We start from the raw sequence: 22,433 nt of genomic DNA, 5'->3' as shown, positions 1-22,433 counted from the left end.
AGGAGCAAGGCGTATACGAACCAACATGTCGAGACAAGCATTCTATCATGAAAGAACTGTAGTCAAGGACGCCAAATACATGGGCCTTGTGAATTTGGGGGCTTAATGACTAGGGTGTAGCCAACCTTAGAATACCTCTCTTAGCAGTCTCCAAAGTGTGACTTTTGAATTCTAATCCTGTCAGGTGTTCCATGAAAAAGGGGACTATGCTTAAATTCCTTAGAAACACAGAATCTGTAAAAGTCTTGCCTTAGAGATTTATAGTACACACCAGTATAGAAACGACTCTAAGACATTTTGTGTTAGAGAAACCTGATTTAATTTTTTTTTTCTTTTTTAGAGAGAGTGCATGCACGCATGTGTGCATGCATGAGCAGCAGGTAGGCAGGTGGGATGGAAAGAGAATCTTAAGCAGGCTCCACACCTTAAGCTCAAGGCAGGACTCAATCTCATGATCCTGAGATCCTGACCCAAGCTGAAATCAAGAGTCCGATGCTTAACCGATTGAGCCACCCAGGCACCTCTGAAACCTGATTTTCTTTTAAAAAATATGCTTCAACCTAGCATTTCCCCTGAAATGTATTTTCATTTGCCTGACTGGCTCAGTCAGTAGAGCAGGAGTCTCTTGATCTTGGGGTCGTGAGTTCAAGCCCCATGTTGGACATAGAACTTATTTTAAAAAAATAAGAAAGTCTTGCTGAAAGGGTATTTGACAGATTCCATTTGGAGAAAGTTTGATCTATGATATTGGAAGGGGAAAAGTTTTAATAACTCAAAATAAGCAACCGATCCAAAAGCAAAGCATATGTATTTGTCTACTTTCTGCCTCAAGGACAGCAATAAAATTGTATCCTTCTTTCCTTCCTTCCTTCATTCATTCATTTTAAAATCTTAAAACCAGGTTTCAGGAAGGAAATAGTACTCTAGCAGAGTGGTGGTTGTAGGGCTACTTTGAAAGTCCTAACAGTAAATTCCTTCCTAAAGCAGCCATTTTAAATCCTTAAGCAAAGCTCAGTTTCACCTCTGCTTTGTTGAAAGGAATGCATCTTTGAAGGCTGCCTTCCCACCTTGGAACTCTGGATGGGGCAGGACTTCAACACAGTAAAAAAAGAGAAATTCGAGGAGGTGTTGAGAAACTGAATACTGTTTTTCTTCCTTAGGGAGCCAGGAACAGTGTAACTAAGAGACAAAGGGGTAAATATCTTCTATTCCAGAAGAAAAACAAAGTGTCGGCTGCTTTGCACTACCTTCCCCTAAGTCTCAGTATTTCTTCAATTTACATAAGCACTTTCGGACAGTGTGCAGTGTCTCCTAGTTAGGTTACATACCATGGCTTCAGAGTGGTGGAAGACTTTGCTGTCTACTCACGTCCTCTCTTATGCTACTTTGAACTGGAAAAAGTATTTTTTTTTAAACATTTGTTTATTTATTTGAGGGGGAGGGAGCGAATATGCACAAGTAGGGGGAGGGGCAGAGAGAGAGAAATAGACTCCCCACTGAGCCTGCCAAGGGATTCTATCACATGAACCTGAGATCATGACCCCTGGATCGTGACCTGCGCTGAAATCAGGGTTTGGATGTTCAACCAACTGAGCCACCTCAGGCACCTCATTTTAAATCAAGACTAACTTGTCTCTTCCCCTCTCAACCTGAGAGAAGACAGAAATGCGCCAGCAATGTGGAATCAGAAGCCGCCAGGGCTTTCAGCTTTCAAATAGTGTTACATTTGTCTATCCTTGTGAGATACTGCCAGGGAATTGACTGAGGTAAGTGGGGGTCGAGGCGTAGGGCAGGGGATTTCAGGGAGTAAAGAAAGAAGGGACCCAGGAACTGGAACGCATCCTAAGAAGTAATAGCGGGATATGCTGCCCTCTGCAGGATTTCTAGGGAAAAATACACCAGTTAAAACAGGCTAAACAGCCATGTTGACAAGGATGTGAGCAATAGGAACACTCATACTTTTCTGGGGTGTTTATTAAGGAATGCCCAGAAAAGCTGGAGATGTGCATTCCCTATATCTCAGCAATCACACGCTCATGTGAGTCTCCTGGAGATACTCTTCGACGTTTGCCTAAGGAGATTTGTATAGGAATGCTCCTTGTTGCATTGTTTATGATAGCAAGAAATTGGAAACAACCCAAATATCCATCAACAGAAAGCTGTAAACATCGGTTGGGGTATATTCCTACCATGGAATGCCGTACAGCAATTGAAAAGTAACAAGTTTACATTAATCAACATTCATACATCTCAAGAATATAATACGGAGAGACTAGTTGCATAAAGATACAGAATACGTTATTTATGTAAAGTTTGTAAACACATGAACTACACAGAGTGTAATACCATTTACATAACTGAAAATGAAACTAAAACTGTATGTACTAAAAGCAAACATAGGAATAATGAACATAAGACATGAAAATAGGCTTGGGAATCACGTAACATGATAGGGAAGGTCACACAAGATTTTGACTATATATATTGTGTTTGATTCTTTTGTGTATTCATTATATTATACTTATTCACTATGAATATTCATTATATTTATTATAAGGTCTGAAATATTTCATTAAATAAAACTGAGGAGTTCTGATTCAGTTTCAACTAGAATTTATAAAGTTCCTTCCAGGGCACCTGAGTGGCTCAGGGTTAAGCCTCTGCCTTTGGCTCAGGTCATGGTCTCAGGGTCCTGGGATCGAGTCCCGCATTGGGCTCTCTGCTTGGCGGGGAGCCTGCTTCCCCCTCTTTCTCTGCCTGCCTCTCTGCCTACTTGTGATCTCTCTCTGTCAAATAAATAAATATAAAACCTTTAAAAAATATTAAAAAAACAAAGTTCTTTCCATGCATCTAGTACAGTGCCCTTCCACATTTGGCAGCATGGTAGCTAATTCTAGAGGAGTCTGTGCTCCTAAATGCAATAGAATCCTCTTTTCTTGAAACTTCTGCATTGTAGCTTCAGATCCAGTGAATGTGACCCTACCTGACCTCCTGCACTGTGCTGTAAGCTCGCCACTCTGACCAGTAAACTTGCAGAAGATGGTGTAGGGAGAAGGAGAAGCAAGGCAAGGTAGATTATTAAGACTTATTAAGAAAGGGTATCAGGGGGGGCACCTGAGTGGCTCAGTGGGTTAAAGCCTCTGCCTTCAGCTCAGGTCATGATCCCAGGGACCTGGGATTGAGCCACACATCGGGCTCTGAGCAGAGAGCCTGCTTCCCCCTCTCTCTCTGCCTGCCTCTCTGCCTACTGGTAATCTCTGTCTGTCAAATAAAAAAATAAAATATTTAAAAAAAGAAAAAAGAAAGTGTTTCAGGTGGATTTGAAATTTTCTCTTCCAAATGAATTCAACTTCCTTCTTTTTGTGGGTCACATTCTCTCTCAACATACTGATTTCTCAATAGAAACTGTGTAATGAGAGATGTGGGAACAAATAAATCCTCTATTATAGAATCATCAGTGCATGCTGCATCAGGAAAAAGGCAAAACATGCCGGGTTGGTCTTATGTGACCTGTAATGGATAAGACTTGGAGGCCAGTTGTTGGGTCCTGAAAGTGAGACTAGACATTCACTTTTGAGGCAAGCTGTAGGGGGAATCCCAAGCATCCAGTGTGGTGATACCCCTATTAGTAGTTGTCCACTCTGGCCTCCCATTGTAATCACTGCAGAGTCTTAAAAACTATTGCCTTGCCCCCAGAGATTCCGAATTAGTTGATGTAGGGTGGGGGGGCAGGTGTTTACATTTTGTCAGTATCACCTCCTAGGTGATTGTAATGTACATTCAGCACAGAGAATCAATGTGCTGCCATTGTTATCTTCATAGCCATTGGTTTACTGTAGTTGGAATGGTTACTTCTGGCCCATCCCATTCTGTTTGTGATAGGATATGATGGAAGAAACACTGTGTAGTTGTTTGTTTCTACTAATTCTCTCTACTCAGACCTGCAAATGTCTCTGATGTGCCATTCTTTCCCCAACGCCCTGCTGGTGATTATTCATCATGCCTTGGCTTTCCTTCATTCTTTTGTGCAAGGCCAAGTGTTTGGAAACGGGCAGGGCTGTGCTGTGCAGCGGAGGTAGAGGAGTCGGGGAGCTAGGAGGTGGGTGGAGACCTCACTGACAAGGCTGCAAAGATCATCACTTTTTTGTACTAACGGGTCTGGAATCTTCAAAGTCTCAGTCAGCCTCTAGACTTACATGCTGGCTAAAAGAATAGAAATCAAGTAGTCCCAGGCCTCCCCTTCTCCATCCCACCCCCAATCCCATTGGAGACAATGGTAGTAACATTAAAAAAAAAAAAAAATGCATGAATTTGAGAGCTAAGAATTTAGTTTAACCTTCCAATCCAGCAAAGGCATCTTTGACCATACTTTATCATGGAGCCATGCAGACACTGCTTTAAGAGTCTTTGCTAGTTCCCGTTCAAAATACTTCTATAAAATGCCTATATATTTGGCTCTGATGTTAATGTTGAGGAAGTATCAGTGGCCATTCCAGCCCTTAGATGACCCACAGGAGGTTAGAAGGGCAGACATGTGACCGAGGAATTACAGTAGAGTGTGATGTAGAAGGTGATCTATGCACCCTAAACCCAAGCTATACAGTTAGGAAGAGGAAGTTTTGTGCCCATCAGCTCTATAGGGGAGGCGTTTTGAACGAGGCATGTTGACACAGTCACATTTCTGAGGCTCGTCAACGTGCGTTTTGAGCAGCCTCAGCATTCCTGGGAAGTTGTTAGAGGTGCAGAACAGAAACTCGGGCCCCATCCTAGACCTGTGGACAGATGGAAGCAGAATCTCCACTTTAGCAAGACCTCTGAGGGCGTCTTATGGACATGAAGGCCTGAGAAGCATTTTAAAGGAAGAATTAGGGGTTTTCCAGGTTGGGTGCTGAGGGATGACACTCGCAAAAGCTTCCGTGTGTGAAGTGGTCTGGTGCCATTACAGCTCAAGTGCAGGGTAAATAAGGAACAAACGGCGGCTTTGGGAGAGACAGGCCTGGGCCGTGTCAGGAAGGGGCTTGTAGAGCGTCCTAAGGAATTTGGATTTCATCACAAAGGCAGTGAGCAGCTAATTAAAGCCAATTAAAGGTTTAAACAGGAGTTTTTTGCGTTAGGAGGATGCCATTGGCAGTAGTGTGTAGGATGGAAGGAAGAAAGTCAAGGCAAGAGCCCAGGGAACCCAGCTTTAGGAGGCCATTGCCGTCACTGGGGAAGTGGTAAGGACCTAAACCCAGCTGGGGCCCAGGAAAGGAGACAGAGATGGAGACAGGGAACTGTTCAGGAGAGCTGAGCAATAGGACTTACCAGTACCTGAAAATTCTCACTTTCTGGAAAATCCTTTTTGAAATACATTGTAGGTGATTGGGAGAAGAAAGACCAACATGCAAACAAGCAAAAAAACCTAAGTGCTCAGATACCTAATCCTAGATAAAAGTACAGTGTAAAAACAACATGGTTTGGAGGAAAACAGGTATCCAATGACAAACTGTAGAAGTCGGAAAGACTAAATGAAAATGTTTGTCATTCTGTTGTTTCGGTGTGGACTCAAATCATACTCAGCAGAGACTTGGGATGACTGACAACTGATACAGGCTTTATGATTTAGATAAAGTTAAAACATGCTGCTGTGGTATAATCTCATAGCACATGTGAAGAACTGGAAGAATACACACCCACATATATGCACATATTGGGATTTTTGTTGTATTTGTGACCTTCATGACTACAGGGGTTTTCTTACTGATTAACAGAGGAGCTATGTTTTGTATGTCACTGAAAGTGTAATTATATTCTAGAGTGTACTGTACATTTTATTCCCCATTTCTTCATCAATAGTGCATATATAATGGAATTTATTAGTCCCAAACTTTTCTTTAAGAGCAGAGATAAATGTCTAGGACTTTGGTGTTTGAAATATTAACATGGCTGATAATATTTTACTCATTCTCTTAGCAAAAAAAAAAAAATTGGACTTTTTCATTCCACTTTTAGATTTTATTTTATTTTATTTTATTTATTTATTTTTTTAAAATTTTATTTATTTGACAGAGAGAGACCACACGTAGGCAGAGAGGCAGGCAGAGAGAGGAGGAAGCAGACTCACTGCTGAGCAGAGAGCCCGATGCGGGGCTCGATCCCAGGACCCCGAGATCATGACCTGAGCCGAAGGCAGAGGCTTAACCCACTGAGCCACCCAGGCGCCCCACCACTTTTAGATTTTAACCAATAACATAAATTATGTATGAGAAGGCTTAGTGTATGAACTGCATTTTTTTTTTTAAAGATTTTATTTATTTATTTGTCAGAGAGAGCGAGGGAGAGAGAGTGAGCACAGGCAGACAGAATGGCAGGCAGAGGCAGAGGGAGAGGCAGGTTCCCTGACGAGCAAGGAGCCCGATGCGGGACTCGATCCCAGGACGCTGGGATCATGACCTGAGCCGAAGGCAGCTGCTTAACCGACTGAGCCACCCAGGCGTCCCTGAACTGCATTTTTGAAAGGTATTTGACAAAACCTGAAATCAAAGTACCAGTGCTGTCATTTTTTATGTTGTATTTATATATATATATATATATATATATATATATATTTAAAGATTTTATTTATTTATTTGACAGAGATCACAAGTAGGCAGGGAGGCAGGCAGAGAGAGAGGAGGAAGCAGACTCTCCATGGAACAGAGAGCCAGATGCGGGGCTCGATCCAGGACCCTGGGATCATGACCTGAGCTGAAGGCACAGGCTTTAACCCACTGAGCCACCCAGGCGCCCCTATTTTTTATATTTTTGAAAATACAATGATTATCTGTTATTTTACCCCAGATAAATACTAGCATGAATATTAACCCAAACTCTGTTTAGAAGAGGACACACACACACACGCACGCACATATAAACATCAAAATGGTAACAGAGATGAAATCATATGTTTCAGAGAAGCATTTGAACATGAAGTGAAAACAGCAGAAGAGCTCAACTTTTTGTTATAGCCATTCAGCCTTGCTGTGGTCCTGCACTGTTGAGGGGGGTGTGGTTCAGGCAATTATCTAAGGCGCTCCCCTCCCAGCTTAAAATGGTCATGTGACTGTCATACAGTTCTTACTCAATTTCCTGAACTCGCCTCTCTGCCTCGTTTCTTTTGGTCTGCTTTCCTGACAGCAGGGCTCATATTTGGCCTTCACAGCTCCCTCTCTCTGATCAGTTTGCCTTCTCTATAGCGTTTCCCCTAGGTTTGCAGTGGAGACCCTCTCATAGCTATTTACACTCCAGAAAGCTAAAACAAAAATGCTTCTTAATGTAGATCGGAAGTGCTGCGCCACAACTTAGCCACACTGCTAACGCAAACTGTACCGGGGACATCAAAAGCTCAGAGAGAGCTGAACTTGCATGCATGATTGGGATCCTAGTTCCAAACAGGTAATTTGGTCTTGAGTCTTAAGCTTGCAGAACTAGTTCAGTGGCAGCGTAGCTCAGCAGTTCCTACAAGGAAATCCTAGATTATGTAGATCGTCTCTCCCATTGACTGTAAATTGGAACAACGTCTTGGGAGAGGGGTTTGGCAACATTTTATCACTCCTTTCCACTCAGGGATTCTACTTGGAGGCATTTTTGCTCAGGTTCCCTTGCCTAAGTATCCAAAGGGGTTCAAAGTAGTGTTGTTTATGAAGACCAAAGCTTACGCACAATCTGTGTATCTACTATTGGGGGAATGATTAAAAAGTGATGACCCATTCCCACAATGGAATTTTAGGCACCTGTTTTTGTGCTCTTTTGCAAAGATTCCTAAAGGCAAGGAATTGTTTGGTGGGGCCTTAGTGTTTCCTACTTTTCAGCACCCCCCTTTCTTTGATAAAGACAGTTGATATTCTGCTTTATATTAAGTGTATTACGGTAGAGCTTTAAGACCATTTTCTAAAGATTGCCCCCATCAAGTCCCTCCTATATCAACACTCTGGAGCTATCATTATAGCATAGGTACGTAAGATAATAAAATAGTATAGTATTTATGCACAGTATAGAATCTAGGCATATATAGGCATGAAACATTTCTGCAAGGGTGTACTTGAAACAGTGGATATCTCTGGATGGAAGGGTTGGGCATGGGAATGGAGAAAGAGACTGGACATTTCTGGTCTTTGTCGTGGACACAAATTTTATAATTTCAAAAATAAATTTTAAACAATTCTACATAAATAAGTGAAAAAAAAATGAAGATATGGGCCATTGAAAAGGGACAGTTCTCTGAGTTTCTTGGGTGCAGCTACCACAACAAGGCCTGCAAAAAGAACAGAGGCCCTTATGTTTTCTGTGGTGGTTCATGAGACAAGATACTTGTCTTGTCTTCATTCATAATGTCTTCATTATATCGCGAGGGAAAAGAAGGTTCTCTGGAGTCCAACTGCCACTTGATCCTTCAGGACACTGAACATTATGGCTCAGGTCTGGCTAGGATAGCAAACATCACCTCCACCGAGAAGCCTTCTGTGGTTCTTGTGGCCTTCCTAGGTCTCTGCCTTCTTTCCACTCATATTAAAAGAAATTCAGGGCTTTAGAGTCAGTGCCTATCTGCCCTTTATTCATACTGATTGTATTCCTTTTATCTCTAGGCAGTGGAGGGCACAAGAGGTCTTCTGCTTAATTACAGCTGCTCTCATCACAATGTTCCCTTTGTTAGCCTGCAGCTCTGCTGATTAGGAATCAGGGTTTTACTTCTCTACTAGGATTGCAGGTATAGGGCTTCTTTGTGTGGTAAAAGGGAGGAGGTCACACAGAGTGTGCCAAATTACATAAAATGGGACATTCCTGGATAGTAGATGAGTAGCTGCAATTCCTCTGGGAGATTCCTACTTTAGGACAAAGTGTCAACTTCTGCGTATGAAGAATGAGGTTTTACATGTGGCCTCACCCTACTAACACACACACACACACACACACACACACACACACACACACTCTCTCAGAATCCTGGGCTGGGGCCACTTCCTGGTACACACCCATATTGTTTACCAAATCATTTGTCCTCCTGGAATACACAATGCATTTTTTATACCACAATAATACTTTATACCCACTGTGGCTCAATGGCATGTAAAGTGGAATTAACCCATAATTCATTTCTCCTTCCTTTGTGTTTTGATTTAATGATGCTTGACTCTAACTAAATAGTTTCTCCTACAGAGGGAAAAAAAAGAGACTCTGGCAAGGCAGTGGAGGTGGGGCAAACCCCAGTGGTGTCTTACAAACCTACGGGTTTGTAGTGTTCCATGTTATTGCCCATTGAAGTTTCACTGGAGTGTGCTCCGTGTACACCAGGCCCGCCTAAATTATAAACAAAAATGCATATTTGTCTTCCTTACATATAGGGAAAAGAATTGTTAGGTTTATAGAGAAAAAGAGATCATTGTGTTCGATGTTTCATTTTTGGTGTTGCTGGTATAGGATGAAATTTATTTTATTCCTCCTGTTGGAGTTGTTACCTTAGTATTTAGGCACTCGCTTATCTGAAGTTTGTACTTATGGGCTAAGTGGGATTTATCCTACAGTGTTCAAACTTCTCTTATATTAACTCTTACTTTACTAATTGGCTTTTGGGTCCAAGGAAAGGGTTAAAAAGTGCCAAAGGCAAACTACTCCAGAGTGACTTCTGTGAGCCCACTCACAGAGAGCACGTGCCCAAGACATTGGAAGTTCTCTACTCAGCAACATCAGGAAATGACACAAATAGCTGTTTGCCTGGCATGTTGTGATCTGATTACTTATTGTACATCACCCTGGCGGCAGGTGTGTAATATGTAACACAGCATCAGATACTTAAAGGCACAGAGTTGTTTTTAGCTCAGTTGCAAAGTTAGACTGGAGCTATGGATCTGGTATGTAAGCAGTGGAGAAGACAGATCTTGTGGTTCACTGACAACCTGAATTAAAATGGAGCCCCTCTGAATATTTCTGCTTGCCACTCTGCTGTGACAACGAGCTTGACAGTCAACTCAAAGGAATAACTGGGATAGGAGAAAACTGATAAGTGACATAGGAAGCATTATCTTTCAAACTCAACACAAGTTAAACCAAGATCACGGTGACTTCTTTCTTAATGATGGAAGAACGAATTGGGGTACCTCACTTGAAGTGGTCAGGTGGCATCTTCATTGAGTGCCAAGTGAAATGGAAGAATAACCTGTTCTTCTATGTTGCTGCTCACGAGTTAGCATACATGACTTATCTAACAACCAGGGACTTGTTTCTTTCAGTCTGAAGTTAGTAGTTACAAATTTGAGCCCATGGAATCTCTTTCTCTTCTGCCGTATATTTTAATGATAATAGAGAAGGCTAAATCTAAGGCAGGGGTAAATATGTCAACTTTAATAGTAATCAAAGAAATACAGGGATGCCTGGGTGGCTCAGTGGGTTGAGCCTCTGCCCTTGGCTCAGGTCATGGTCTCAGGGTCCTGGGAAAGTGTATAGATACACATATGTGCATAAAGATAGGCATTATGATTTAATAGAATGATACACCAAAAAATTAAGTTATTTCTGGGTAGCAAATTTTAAGATTGTTTACATTTTTTTCTATTTGCATTTAAAAATTTTCTTTAATTTATACATAATTACATCAGTGAAACAAAACACTACTTCTAATTTAAATAAGTAAATACGAATAAGCTAAGTCATCCTCTGACCCTGACAATAATAGCAAGTTAAGGAACCTGTGAACCTGACTATGATGGAGAATGTGTGTTTCCTACTCTAATATCCACTTCTTTGGTTTTAGCACCACAGTTTGTCACTGGACCCATTGCCACCCAGAATAAAAGACTACATTTCCTAGCTTCCCTTCCAAGAAAGGTGGTCAAGACTACATTCTGGCCATTGAGATGCAAGTGGAAATTCTGTGTGGGACTTAAAGAACTTTGACTAAAGAGCACCGGTTTATGCTTATTTTCTTTATTCCTTTTCACTAAACACATTGTGTTTATGGTTGTTGCTAAATGTATCTATACTGGCAAGTTGAATTTCTTGGATTTCAAGATGAGTCTTTCTATAGTGAATTTTTTTTTTTTTTTAGATGTAGCTGATAAGCCTATATAGACACAACCTCAAATGTTGATATAGCCAATCTGGAGGCAATATCTTCCAAATGTAATTCTTAATTACATAAAAGTTAAACATAAAATGGATGTTAATGATGATGGAAATAATGGCATTTTAACACAAGTGCAAATGTGGCTTATTAAAGTACAGAGTACTTTAATAAATAAATACATTTAGGGAAAATGAGCTCATTATTGAAGAGAATTCATCATCTGAGCTGTATAGCTTAAAGAATTTTTACCAAATGAATATTTTTGTGAACTTAGGACTTTGAGAGAAAAATTATATTAAAATTCTGAGACCAATATATGGATTCTTTAGCATTAGTTCATATGCTACAAAATTAAGAGGAATAATATAATTTGCACCCTGAATAGACAATATTATCTCTTATGCTTTTTGGGGACATGAAGCTTACTTCTCAGATTTCATCATTATATGGCTAATTTACAAGGTAGTGTGATTGGGTGCTTCAAGGATTTAAACTTTGATGATGGATGAAAAGCTAATTTTGTTTTGTGTTGCTTCTATGATAACCCTCAGACATTTTTTAAATGACTTGAAATGATAAAAAAATGCAAGCAATTAAAAAACACATTAACTCCCTAATCTCCCAACTGTAAGACATTATTAGAAGTGGCCAGAGTTTAAAAAAAAAAAAGAACAAATTTCTTTAGAGAAACATCCCCTTTTTCCTTTCTTTATTTTATTTTTGTCTTTTATCAAGGCAAATGTTCATGTTTTCATCTCTGTAGGATTCTTTCCTCACTGCATTCCACAAGCCCAGAGAAACTGGCTGGAACTCATACAAAACCCTCTCCTGCTACCATATTAGGAATCAAAATGTGTAGCAGAAACCCACTGCCAAGTAGAGATAATCAACAGGGAATGTCTGTGCCTTCAAGCCAAATGAGTGCAGAAAAATGATCAAGGCAGCAAAATAAATAATAAAACTGGGACTGGCTTTAGAGTATGGTCTTGTTATATCCCACTTGCTAATAAAGCTGTGCTGGAAATTTGTATACCTCTTGGCCATTCAGGTACCAGGGTCCGGTTAGGTCTGATTTTATTGTGGATATAATTCACTCGGGGTCACAAGTGGAGCAAAATGAAACAATATATCTCCGTCTTATTAACTACATGAAAAATTTCATGTGGTTCCATGCTTCATAAATCTTCTATAATACCTAACTGAGACTGTAATACTTTAAATTTTAGGGTTGTTGCTTTTTTTCTTTTCAACTTTTGCAAAGTCTGTAGATGTATGGAAGTTACTAGAAAATTTTCTGGTCATACTGTTTTCACTCCAAGTAAAACTGGTTAACATGAGGTATATTTTTCTTCTACGCTGTACTTGATTCATCATATACTTGACTAGAAGTAAATTTTTAATTAATATATGTGACAAACGCATCAATGTTTAAAACCACAGCACAGTGGTTCTGGAATCCTAGCAAGGGATAGGCTGGGGATTATATAGTGAAGGCTGAGCAATTATCCAGTGGATTAAACAAACAGACTATTGTGGAACTAACTGCCCGCTTTATTAAGACAGTAATGATGATACCTGAGGATGTAATGCTGTAATGATGAGAAATTTGACCTTGCAGCCACATTTTGTAAGTTTTAAAGGAGGCAGAAGTAAATGAGATCAGAGAACAGAAGCTTTCATAAATCAAGACAACAGATGACAGGAGCCTGGGTGAAAGCATAATTGTAGACCCGGGATGAAACGAAGAATTTAGAGCTGTTACAAAGTAATTTCTGTGCCACAGCTCTCTGGGGATTTATAAATATCAGAGAAATAGTAGATCCCATGGTCAAACTGCTTCTGGACATATTACCTGGACCAAAAAAAAAACCAAAAACCAAAAAACAAAAAAAAAACCCCAACCCCAAAAAACAAAACCCAAACCTAAACCCAATGCTGCCCCCCCCCCCCCCCCCCCCCCACCAAAACCAAATGAAACCAAACCAAACCAAAACAAAAAAAAACCCGCAGGGACAAACCAACAAAAAAATCCTTCCTTGTATGTTTATTGCATGTCATAGTTTACAAAGTTTTCATGGGCATTACTTATCTGGCCCTTTATGAAATTTGTGAGGGAGACTTCCTTACCCTTTTAATCCACAAATGGGCATGAGCTGAGTCACCTCTGTTAAATAACTTGCTCAAAGTCTCAGTAAGAACATGCACTGGATCTCAAATCCTTGCTTTTTCCAACTATCTCACTAATGTCAACCTGAGTAGGAGTGTCCGTGCTTTCTGGAGGACTCTTCCTTTCCTTTGAAGTGAGACTTAACAGTAACTTCCCACCTTGTTCATTTGGTTATTTAGTCTTCAATTTGAGCAATATTTAGTCCTCTGATAGTTGTGGGACTGCACAAGGTCTGGGACTTTGGATGCATTATTTAGCCACCATGGCTTCGGTGAGACTATACTATGCCCAGAAATGACAGCAGACAGGAAGTGCCCTTTCTTCGAAGGACTGGGACCAGAGTGACCCAATGCCTTGGCTGCTACTGCCATCTCCTGTTCAGAGTGGCTAATCCCAGAACTGCTCTTACATACGTCTGCTTAAAATTCAAGTGTAATACCCAGGCCAAACTACCTCCAGGTGAGTCAGGAATATTGCCCATGCATGTGAGGTTCAACCCGTTCTGGACGCAACGTCTTTTGGCAGTGCCCAGTGTTGGAAGGTGGTACAAACAGGATTAACGGAGGGAAGATTATTGTTTGCAGGAGGAGGTAGCTGGAAAAAACAAGTCTCCATGAAGCGGAGATGTGGCCAAAGGTGGAGGAAAAGAAGCAGCAATGTATGCCTACTTTGAGTATACTGTGTGAAAGACAAACACGTCTGCTCTAAGACTAAAATCTCTGCGTGGGCCACGTACAAGGGAAGTGAAGGAACATAGGCAGTCTGATCTTCTGATACCAGGAGGGGGCATTGAAGGAGTTTTGATGTAGCTCCAAAGCACAGACTGTGCTATTGATACACCCTATCTACAAGCTGAGGCCAAGAACTGAGATGGCAGTGGTCCACAAAGATGATTCTGGATCTTCTCAGAACTTAGGATTTGCATTTCTGAGAATGTGAGAACCAGAACCATCCCAATGGAACAGCAAATGGGCCTAACCATTCCAGGATTCAATCTTTTCTTTCTCTCATGGCTTCCCAACTAATGGGTGGCAGCTAGGTAATTGGGCTTTGGGAGGGGAAGTGGGACAGAAATGGTTATACTACCACCTGGTGCTAAATTGTCATTACTGGTGACATTCTACTACCTCTCACATAGTCAAGGTCCTTGCCATATTTGTGGGATGGCCTCCTCTCAAAACCATAGAGGCTACTCTTATGAACCTATTTTCCTTTCAAGATAATTCTTGAATAAACTTCACTTATTATTAATGGGAGAGACCAACACAGTATGATCAGTCACAGGTAATGAACCACCCCAGGGAGAGCTCTAGTGATAAAACCAGAGAAGAGTGAGTCATAGAGGAGTAAAAAAAAGAATACAGATTACAGTACCTGACTATTTGTCTAGAACACTAGCTTCCAGCAATAAGATAGCCCTTATTCTGGTGGCACCAGACAAACATCAACTTCTCAATCAATGACCTGCTGCTGATAGAGTTGCTCAGTGTGAAAATGTTCTCTGTTCTATCTGGACACAGTTAAAAACTGCAACTCACAATTAGTCCTTAAGCTTGTTCATATAGGTCTTACCCAAATATATTCAGCTCATAGTTTTCATTCTGTGACAGAATGTGACAAAGAGGGTATATGTAGATCTTGGTCCAATCAAAAGGACCACCTGACAATCTTTTTCTTTTTTTTTCTTTTTTTTTTTTTTAAAGATTTTATTTATTTATTTGACAGACAGAGATCACAAGTAGGCAGAGAGGCAGGCAGAGAGAGAGAGGAGGAAGCAGGCTCCCCGCTGAGGAGAGAGCCCGATGCGGGGCTCGATCCCAGGACCCCGGGACCATGACCTGAGCCGAAGGCAGAGGCCTTAACCCACTGAGCCACCCAGGCGCCCCTGACAATCTTTTTCTTGATAGCCAATATAAAAATTTAGGCTCCACAAATAATTTTTTCCCCAAAGACCTGGGAAATTCTTGCCACCTAATTACATAAAGACTGATGAGTATCGGGACACCTGGCTGGCTCGGTCAGTAAAGCATGAGTCTCTTTTTTTTTTTTTTTTTTAAAGATTTTATTTATTTGACACACAGAGAAATCACAAGTAGGCAGAGAGGCAGACAGAAGGGGGGAAATAGGCTCCCCACTGAGCAGAGAGCCCAATGTGGGACTCGATCCCAGGACTCCAAGATCATGACCCGAGCCGAAGGCAAAGGCCCAATCCACTGAGCCACCCAGGCGCCCCTAAAGCATGAGTCTCTTAATCTCGGGTCATGAGCTCAAGCCCAATGTTGGGGTGTGGAGCCTACTTAAAAAAAAAAAAAAGTATTATGAGTGTTGGGTCTAGTTGTATTGTGCAATGTGATTCAGCACCTTCTGTTCTGAGAACTATGCTAGGCAAGCAGGAAGGCTTACTGGACGTAGGCTTTACCTTTAGTGGCATGGACCTGACCACTGGATAGCATGTATGTCTCAGATGAAGTCGACTTCTCCGGATAAACCGCGTGCATGTCCTTGCTTGTAGATCTGACCAGCCACTGAGGCTTGACAATAACTCACAGGTGAATTCAATCTTTTTCCTAACACTGTAGATTCCCAAAGGGCATGGTGACAAGCATGGCCAAAGCTTTATTGGCCACTGCATTGGCAGAGGCTGAGTTGTGAGTGTTGAGAATGTGTTTTAGGGCCAGGTGTAGCATAGTGTAAATTTGAACCTTGCTCAAACATGACCACGTAACAATTCTATTTCTGGGGTTTTTTTTTCCCCCCGATTCTTAAACAGAGTAGAATTAATCTTACTAAGTCCAACCATTGTAATTTAGTCTGCCATTTATGGGACTTGCATAAAATAATTGAGGTATCCAACCAGACAGACAGCAATTAGACTGCTCTGGTATTTGATAAATAAGCTTTATTGGTTACCCACAGTTTGCTTTTACCCTGCGAAATCTGTATTCAGAGGCCAAGTTCCTATGCAGTGCTGTTATCATGCTTATCCTTAGAGCTCTGGCTCCAGTTCCGATTTATAAGAGTAAAATGGATTCCAGGGCTGATTTATAAAATATGACTCAGCCTCATATATTTAAAGAAACCACACAGATCAAATAATATATACTCCCATGTTTGTTGGAAAATTTCTTAGGTGAGATTGTTCTTGTAATCAGGCAACTTCTAAGATAGTTGTTTTCAAACTATGGCCATCACTGGAATTGCTGAAGGGCTTGTTAAAAACAAATTGCTGTGAAAAAGCTTTTTTAAATTTTTTTTTATTTTGGTATATTCCCAATAGTTTATATTTATTTGCTTCTGTTTTCCTTGCCTCAGGAGACATATTGGGACCTATGCCAAAATAAATTGCCTTTGCACAGAAAAGGAAACTGTCAACAAAATGGAAAAGTAACCTACTGAATGGGAGAAGATATTTGCAAATGATATGTCCAAATCAGGGCTTAATATCAAAAGTATATAAAGAACTAATAAATCTCAGCAGTGAGAAAGCAAATTAATCTGATTAAAAAAATGAGTAGAGGACCTGAGTAGACATTTTTCCAAAGAAGACATACAAATGGCCTACAGATATACCTGAGAAGATAATCACTAATTATCTTCTAATCATCAGAGAAATGCAAATCAAAATCACTAATCATCAGGGAAATGCAAATCAAAACCACAGTGAGATAGTCCGAAAGGCTAGTGTCAAAATGACAAGAAAAAACAAGTGTTGGTGAGGATGTGGGGAAAAGGGACCCTCACACACTGTTGGTAGGAATGTAAATTGGTGCAGCCACTGTGGAAGAGAGTATAGCGGTTCCTCAGAAAACAAAAATAGAAATACCATGTAATTCTACTGGGTATTTACCCGATGAAAACAAAAGCACTAATTTGAAAAGATATGTGCACCCCTGTATTTATTATAACATTATTTACAATAGCCCAGATATGGAAGCCTCCCAAGTGTCTGTTGATAGATGAATAGAATGTGGTATGTATATACACAATGGAATATTCAGCTATAAAAAAGAATGAGATCTTGTCATTAGTGACATGGATGGACCTCTAGGTATTATTAGGGCATTATGCTAAGTGAAATAAATCTGACAGAAAAAGACAAATACCGTGTGATTTCACTTATATGTGGAATCTAGAAAACAAAACAAACGAGACATGAAACAGACTCATCAGTACAGAGAACAAACAGATGGGTGGTTGTCAGAAGAGAGGGGGAAGATGGATGAAATAGGTGATGGGGATTAGGACGTAGAAAGTTCCATTTGTAAAATAAATAGGTAATGGGGATGAAAATAAAGCATAAGGAACATAAGTAACATTATAACGTGTTTTATGGTGACAGGTGGTAACTATGTCATTTTGAGCTTTGAGTATAGAATTATCTAATCATCATGTTTTAGACTGAAACTAATATAACATTGTATATGAACTATACTTACGTAATGAAAATTTAAAAAGAAATTGCTGTGCCCTTCCCCCCCCACAGGAGCAGCCCATCTTGGGCTTAAGAATTTGCATTTCTAACAGTTTCCTAGGTATTGCTGGGTCCGGAAGCACACTTTGAGAATCTCTGCTTCAAGAAGCCCAGGTTTTTACCAGCCTCTCCTTAACCTTGTCTTTCTCTGTTTTGATCTCTAGATTGTTCTAATGCCTGTTCATGTCTCCAGTGGGCTGGACCCTGTCTCCCCAAATTCATATGTTGAAATCCTAAGGTCCAGCACCCCCAGAATGCAGCTGTATTTGGAGACAGGGTCTTAAATAGGTCATTTAAGTTAAAACGGGGAGGGCTGAGTCCAACTGAAGGCCTATTATGAAAAGCCTGACCACTGCTCAGGAAGGGAAAACGCTGCCCCCAGACTGCCTCTGGCCATGAGTGACAACATCAGTGTCTCCAGGGCCTCCAGCCTCTCTGCCTACCCTGCCGCCTCTATAATTTCGTGAGTCATTGGTTTAAAATCTTTCTATTTTATTTATTTATTTTTTAAAACTCACATATCCATCGCATTGGTTCTGTTTCTCTGGAGGACCCTAATACAAGGTCTCATTCCATTCAGTTTCTGGTTGAAGCCTGAGGATAAACCTTTTCTTATGACTAGTTTCCAATGAGCAGAAAGTACTGGGAAAAAGAAACTTACTGGCTTTTCTCATATGCAGCCATCATTTAATGTCTTTTATTATGATTTATTCTGATGGGTTGGATATTCATGGTGTATGGCTAATGCTTTTTGCTCATGAAGAGGACCTAACTCGCGTTCCATTGTGGGGCCCTCCTGCTTGGAGTTGCTTTTTAACTGGTTTTGTTTGTGGTCCATGTTCTAACAAAGGCAACTGCCTCCCAGGTATGTAACAGTTCATCTGGACTGGGGTCTACTGAGGAGAGCTAATTTAGGTCTTTCATATATTGGGGAATCATGGGAAATTTCTTTGGCATAGTCTGAATGCTTTACAAGTATGTCAGGTTGGGTGGACATGGTGTCTTACTACCTTCATTTTGACTTTTCCCTAAGTCCTGACACACACACACACACACACACGACTTAATGAGCTTTCACAGAGATTTCTACATTAAAACAGCTCTGGGGGAGCCATGAGCTTTCCTGAGCTCGCTCTCCTTTCATCCTTTGTTGCAGGGTTTCTTCTGCCTCTGACATTGGCGTGATTGAAGGTAGGGGCCTATTTTGGTTTGCAGCGCAAACACCTGTGAAGTCTGCTTCTCAGGCCGCGGGCCGCCCGTCTAAGAGGTATTTCTCAGGCTGCCCTGCTTTAAGTTAGCTCGAAGAACGAAAATTAGAGCCTTCAGAATTGATCAATCCTAGATAACTGTGAAAAAGACTTTATCAGCCTCGAAACCCAGGTTTTATCTGCGAGAGCTTGAAACCTGGAACCTGTGCGCAGGCTAGAGTCACACGTGTCGAGATGGCAGCACCTACTGGCCAAGTGTGGTACGGCAGCTCTGGAAAGGCACCTCCACTTCCAGGCAGAGGGGGCCTAGCCCCACAGGGTTTGTGTGTGGCGTTTCGGTGACTTTTCTCCGGAGAAATTCTTGCTGGAGCTTTTGAGGGCTGGAGTATAGATTGACTCAAGCTGGAGGGTCCGCTCTAGTGTCAGAAGGTTCTGTGAAGGGCTCTACACTTCTGAAAATGCTGAGGCATTTACCGGGCAAACAGTGTTGTGAGTATACACCAGGGCTAGGAGCATAAACCCCCAGGGACCCTCTGACTTCTTTATCCTTTTTCCTAAAAGGTTTGAGACTTAATTGTTAGTACTTTTTCCAAGTGTTATCTCCTATTGACAAGTGAAACAAATTGAAAAAGAAATTCTTTTCACAGAAATCTGCTAGCCAAGAAAAGCACTCAGAAAAGACATTTATTCCAAAGTGGAAAAATTGGCAATGGATTTTTTACAAACGCTGTATCATGAGGGGAGGTTTATAATACTAGCTTCATGCGTGCTAAATAAAACATTATGGGTATTTTCTGGCACATTCTTGATAAAATGGTATATATGTGAAAGTTGATGATTGACTTGATTCTAGTTAATGTAGTTATTTTCAACTTAACCACCAGTATTAAATTTGCCCTTGTTGGACATTTGTACTTCTTAAAGCATTTTGATAGATTCTGTATGCTAATGTGAAGTGGATTAGCCAGGCGACATCTTGTCTTACAGATGAGGTTAGAGACACAAGACTCTGAAGGGGTTTATTCAAGGTTACATTGTTTATTAAAACTGGCACCCAGATGCCCAGTCCCTAACTGCTACCATAACCTTTCTCAAACTCCTGGGCTGACTACTTGAATCCATCGATCATTGTTCTGTTGTCTAAAGGGGTGAATGAAAGCACAACACTGATATTTGTTCCACTTTTGGACCAGAGTTTGGTTCTGCATGGACTTCATGGAAACCAAAGGACTAGCATGTCCTGTGGATATGGCAACGCAGGAACAACAGTGAGTTAGAAACGGTGAAAAAGCTAATGCTTGTCTTTCAGCAAGGCACCATTAGTCCAGAGCTTACCACCAAGCACTGTGTGGTTGCATCTGTTGAATTCTGTCAGATGGCCTGCTGACCTATCACTAAAACTGTTAGGCCAGAGGTGATTAAAAGGGCCAGAAAATTCTATAGCTCTGATTGCTGGTACTTTGCTTTCTCACAGGCAACCATCCATCTGTCCTCTGGTTTTTCTCTGCCTCCTGGAAAACTGACAACTCTGCCATGCATCTTCTTTCTCCTGCTTTCTGCCTGGTACACTCTAGGGTATTCAGGATGTTGCAAAGTGCAGCTGGTAGGGAGAGTAATAAAATGACATGGGAAGGCTGGAAGTTCTAGAAGGATGGAAAGGAAATGGGTTCTGCAATGAGGAGAGCTGGCCTCCCATATGCTGGGCATTATGCTTGATTCTATATACCTAGCTCTCCTTTATTCATCAACAGTAGCCAAGAGAAGGAGGTATTATCTTTGTTTTTGACTGGAAAACTGTGGCTCCTGCCTTAACCAGCCTTCTGTTCTTGTGCCTGCTTGTTTCTATGTAGTTGCGCCATGGAAACATACAGGCTAAGTTCAGCATAGAGGTGCGAGAGTGGGGAGCTTGGACTCCACGTGGAGGGTGCAGATAAGGTATCTGGAGAAAAAGTAGAGATCCAAGAATAGGAGAAAAGGTGAAACTTAGGTGTGTTCTAGTCCTTTTGGCTCTAGAGAGAAGGATGCTCAGATAAACACTTTGCTTTTATTTAAGTCCATTTGGTTTGTCCAGCAGAGCTGCAAATGAGAGATCTATAATCTTTGTGGTTAAAGATCTATGGAAGCTTTGCTTCAAAGATGCTGTTCTTGTGGATATAATGGGTTGTTTTAAATTCTATGCCTCAGGAAAAGTAGGAGATAGAAAACCATCCTGAATTCCAGTGGTTCTCAGTACTTCAACACCAGCATCCCCTGGGCACTCATGAGAAATACAGATTCTTGAGTACCACCCCAGACCTCCTTGAGTGGGCCAGCAGTCTGCCTTGACCTGGGCCTCCAAATGATTCTGAAGCATGCCCAAGTTTGAGAGCTGATTCTTTACTCTGTAATATTTACCACATGAGGATTTAATCTCTTCCCCCATTTATATATGGAAAAAAAAAAAGCCTTAAAAACCCATCAACAGTCATCATGATAAGACTTAATTTGCTTTCTCCCCTTATAGGTTCTGGAAGATGAGATAAATGGAACAATGTTGACTTGTTGACTGTTCCTAATATAAAGAAAGCCAGTGCGAGTTTTTTCCTTCTTGGCAATGTACTTGAACAGTTTAATTGACTTCTAGAGAAAATTAAATATGATTTCTAAATAACAGGAACATCACCTCTGATTTTTGACTTTATCACAATATTTTCTTCGACATCTGCTGATGACAGTGATTAAAATTTTAAGAGGGAAAAACTATTCAAATGACCACAGACGGCTTGTTGCAAGGTCCTATAATCATCTGCATTTATAAATAACAGTATCAATAATCCTTCTAAAACTTGGAAAGACCAAGGAGAAGATCAATATTCCTTCTCCTCCCTCCTTTATCCCGATCTCCTAAGAAAAGAAATAGCTTTGAAATAATAGGATTCTAAGATTGCAGAATTTCAAAGGAGACTGGGCACAACAGTACTGAACTGTGTATTAATATTGCCTACACTGACTAGGCGTAAGTTGAAATTACATGATTTATTTTCATAGTACTGGTGATTTGTATCATCTTGAGTTGGAGAGTGATGGCAAATAGAAGTTTGGGGAGGGAGCAGCTAGAAAAGCTGTGAAAAAATATTGTTAAATTACTGTTGGAGAGAAAAGAATTGTTTCCGGTTCCTAATATCAAGTTCTCCCTTCTCCTAAAAGTCTTTCATTTCTAAAATCTGCCATTCCATACACCACATCTTTTCTTTTCTTAAATAGTAACGAGTTCTCCCAGAAAACTTTCTTCCCTAACAAGTCCTGTCTGCAAATGTTTGATATGTATCTCTTGTTGACAACATTTTATATATGTTGATTTATGTAAGTAAACATTAACCATATCTTAATTTTTTTTTCCTGGAGTACTGAGATCATATTCTATAAATGTTTGTTTTGATCAGCAGACCTCTACTGATTTGCTATTGCATATTTTCCACCATAATGGGCATTAAAGCACAGGTGCCAAAAGTAAACCCAGGAAAATACAGT

The 22,433-nt window shown here is 40.7% G+C and overlaps 1 protein-coding gene and 1 long non-coding RNA gene across 3 annotated transcripts in view; one reads left to right on the top strand and one right to left on the bottom strand.

Annotated features, from left to right (window-relative positions):
- Positions 1–22,433, bottom strand: part of SYT1 (synaptotagmin 1) — a 550,018-nt gene that overhangs the window by 30,175 nt on the left and 497,410 nt on the right. The window lies entirely within an intron of this gene.
- LOC125107613 (uncharacterized) overlaps positions 17,791–22,433 on the top strand; it is a 357,800-nt gene continuing 353,157 nt past the window's right edge. Inside the window, exon 1 of the long non-coding RNA XR_007129611.1 lies at positions 17,791–17,829. This is a non-coding gene — a long non-coding RNA (uncharacterized LOC125107613). The remainder of the gene's footprint in view (positions 17,830–22,433) is intronic.

The sequence above is a fragment of the Lutra lutra genome, chromosome 8 (genome assembly GCF_902655055.1).
Source record: "Lutra lutra chromosome 8, mLutLut1.2, whole genome shotgun sequence".
NCBI lineage: Eukaryota > Metazoa > Chordata > Mammalia > Carnivora > Mustelidae > Lutra > Lutra lutra.
The sequence above is the reverse complement of the archived record's forward strand: the minus strand, read 5'-3'. Positions and strand labels throughout refer to the sequence as shown.